Source organism: Aphelocoma coerulescens, chromosome 20 (genome assembly GCF_041296385.1).
Source record: "Aphelocoma coerulescens isolate FSJ_1873_10779 chromosome 20, UR_Acoe_1.0, whole genome shotgun sequence".
In the NCBI taxonomy this organism is placed as follows: Eukaryota; Metazoa; Chordata; class Aves; order Passeriformes; family Corvidae; genus Aphelocoma; species Aphelocoma coerulescens.
Window position 1 is genome coordinate 771,991 of NC_091033.1, and position 3,182 is coordinate 775,172.

Here is a 3,182-nt window from a genome sequence, read left to right on the forward strand (position 1 = left end):
GAAAGTGATAAAAGACATCCTGCTAACCCTGCTCTGGAGATGAAGAACCTCCTTTGGGGAGCTCAGTCCCCAGGGTCTGCAGTCTTGTTCTGCAGGCATGCCCTCTTCAAAGTTGTAAGGGGTCAAAAAGCAAAGGAAATGGTGGTTCACATGTGTTTTCAAAGCTTGTTCGACATAAGATCATTTCAAATTTGATTCTGTTGTCTTCTGTCAGCCTGTTTGATTTTTCCCTTCTTACTCTTCCTTGATAAAATTTAAAAAATATTTCCTTAGCTAAAGACTATAAGAAGTCGTAGTAAAAGACTGCGCAGGGTGAGGGGGGCATCTTTGTTTCCTGAGAACAACTATAAGCCTCCCCAAAAGCCATCTGTGGGTAGAAATGTCAGCTCTGTCATGCAGCCAGCCACCTTTGAGCAGCTGCTCTCCACTACTGGCACCCAATGGCTTCACAGCCCTGCAGGGCCACACACAGCAGCTCAGACTCCATGCCCACCTACAGCCCCACCATCTCCCCTTCCTCCCTCCCAACCAGCATGGGCAGAATCATGCCCACCCTATGTCCAGCTAAATGCAAAATGCCTGGTGCCGTGGGAGAATGGCACCCACAGTACCCAGCTGATAGGACCAGCATAAGCAGTACTGAAACCTTGTGAATTGCAGGGTCTGTGAGCCCAGGTGATGGGGAGCAGCAGCAGGCTAAAGAGCTAGGACAGTCACTGGCAGTGCACTTTGGCCCATTCCTGGCCAAACCACCTGGCTCTTGGAAATGCATCACTTGTAGAATACGGTCCTGCCTTTACGTGCCAGTCTCTTGGTGAGGCTGAATTCAACATCAGCATCGTGGACTCTAGTCCTGCAAAAGGCTCCGGACCAGCATTTTTTTTCTCGGTAGTGGTGCCAGTTCCCTTCACTGTCTGCTCCAAAGCTGAACACAGAGACCTGTACATATGCCAGCAAGAGCCATTGCTGTGTGGATGCTGGGGTGTACTGCAAGCATATGGACAAGCAGTGCAGGGGAGGTACAGTGGCAGTGCCTGGTCCCACTGGCTGTGGTCACCTGCTGGCAGGTGTGCAAGGCAAAGAGCAGGGCTGTGAAGCCAGTGGAGGGGTATCTACGCCCATGATGCTGTGTCCAGTTGTCATGGATGTACTTGAGGAAAGCTGGGCTCAGGATCAACACCTGAGTGGGGAGTGAAGCGATTGGGTGCTCCCCACCCAATGCTGCGACAGGACAGCCAGCCCAGCACAGTGCAGCCATTGTCTCTCTGCCTGGCAGAGTTCTGCCTGCTCCTGAGGAGCTGGAGCCCACAGAGCCATTACCTTGCTTCTGTCAGCTTTGATGTACTGTTTAACTCTTACATATGTGCTGCAAAAGCAGAGGCAAGCAGTAATCATGTAGTACACCCACTGCTGAAGAGGCCTCTTTCTTTGCAGAGGATATCCACTGTCTGCCAGCACACAGCCCAGTGGCATCCCCCGCCCCTTGGGCTGGCCCATCAGCATCCCCTGGCCTGGCTGTAGGAAGGGACATATCAAGCCCATGGCCCTGCTATGGGGACAACTGCCATCCCACTCATAGGGGTATGGTACTGTGAGTTGCCTGAGCCCTGTGGGGACAGGCCAATGCCCAACTAACCCAAAGTGCAGGGCAGAGGGATGCCCAGTACCCTTTGTGCCATCAGGACTAGTGCCAGGGCTCCAGTGAGGCACCAGAACTCCTAGACCACACTGTGCCATCCGCAGGGTTTCCAGCACAAGAGATGCCATCCCCCAAAGTTGACACACTGTGTGAGTTCTCTGGTGGAGAAGGAGGTGGTCACCCACTGCAGGTCCAGAGGTTTGAAGGGGACGAGGACAAGGTGGACATTGGGCCTAAGGTTCACTGCACTCTCTGGGTACATCAAGTGATGGGTTGTTCTCATGCCAACATCCAGCTCAAAGCCAGTGATCTTTGCTCTGTTCATCCTGAAGGACAGCAGGATGGTGTGTCCCAAAACAAAGGTGCGTGGCTGGCTGGTCGCAGGCTCTTGGTCCCACCAGCCAGGGACAGCAGGTCACCCTAGCCAGCAGCAAAGAGAGGACATGGGTGACACAAGGCCTGTGTGTGTCCCAGGATGGAGGGCTCCAGAGAGCAGGGTCAGCCAGCCACCTCCATCACAGGGTTTGTGTTGGCAGATTTCAACAGCATGGCCAGGAGCTGGGGCATGTCAGGGTACTGGGAAGACCAGAAGAGACCAAATCCATTTAGGTCACCCACCTCAGCATCCAGTCATGAGTCTCAATTAGCAGCCCGTGGCTGGACCCTTTCAGCTGCCCTGAATTTCCCACCACCACACAAGTCCTGCAGTGAGATGGGTCCCACACATCAGCAGTCAGGGTCCAGAGGACAGTGAAGAGCTGCTGAATTATGGCCTGAAGGTGGACACCACTTGGGGCACCCTGCGGGGTCTAGAGGAGCAAGCACAGTGACATTAGCCCCTCCACCAGTAACCCAAAGGAAGACAGAACCCCATTTCTCCTAGCAGAGACCTGGGAAAGGACAGAAAAAACAGATGGGATATTAGTTAAAGGGTGTAGAACAGCCCAGGGGGCAGGGTAAGAGGTGGAGGAAGAGCTGAGCTGGGATCTCTGCATTCCTTTATCCCCATCACATCTGTTCCTGGCCCTGCCCCACTGCAAACAGATTCAGGGAGCCTGGGAAGAGCCACAAGCTCCTGCCCATTGCCTCACCAGTCACCACTGAACCATATCCGAGGAGAGCTCGTGGTCTGCGCCCGTCAGCAGAGGCCCTATGGCTGCCTTGTGGTGGGCATTAAACTATGCAGAGCTGTTGGTACGGGTGGTGCAGCAGGCAGTAGGGGTGTGGAGGAGGGAGTGAACCCAATGGAAAGGCTATCTGTGAGGGCTCAGAAACATTGCCACAGGACCAGCAGCAGGCACAGGGCCAGAACCACCTTTGTGTACCTCTGGAACAGCATCCCACATGCCACCTGCAGTGATGTCACAAAGACCAGTGTCAGCAACACCACAGGATGCCTTTTTACCCACCCTCTCTGCCCAGCCTCCTGGACACCCCTTGAATGCTCACCTACCCTGAGGGAACTGAAATAGCCTAATATTCATTTACTTTTCTAACTGTTCGATGATGTTATTGCTGTGTTCTGAGGCTGCTGCTGCCAGCA

General features: G+C 53.8%; 1 pseudogene; it reads right to left on the reverse strand.

Moving 5' to 3' along the window:
- Positions 1-771: 771 nt before the first annotated feature.
- On the reverse strand, positions 772-2,978 carry LOC138121038 (CMP-N-acetylneuraminate-beta-galactosamide-alpha-2,3-sialyltransferase 2-like; annotated as a pseudogene).
- Between the last annotated feature and the right edge of the window lie 204 nt (positions 2,979-3,182).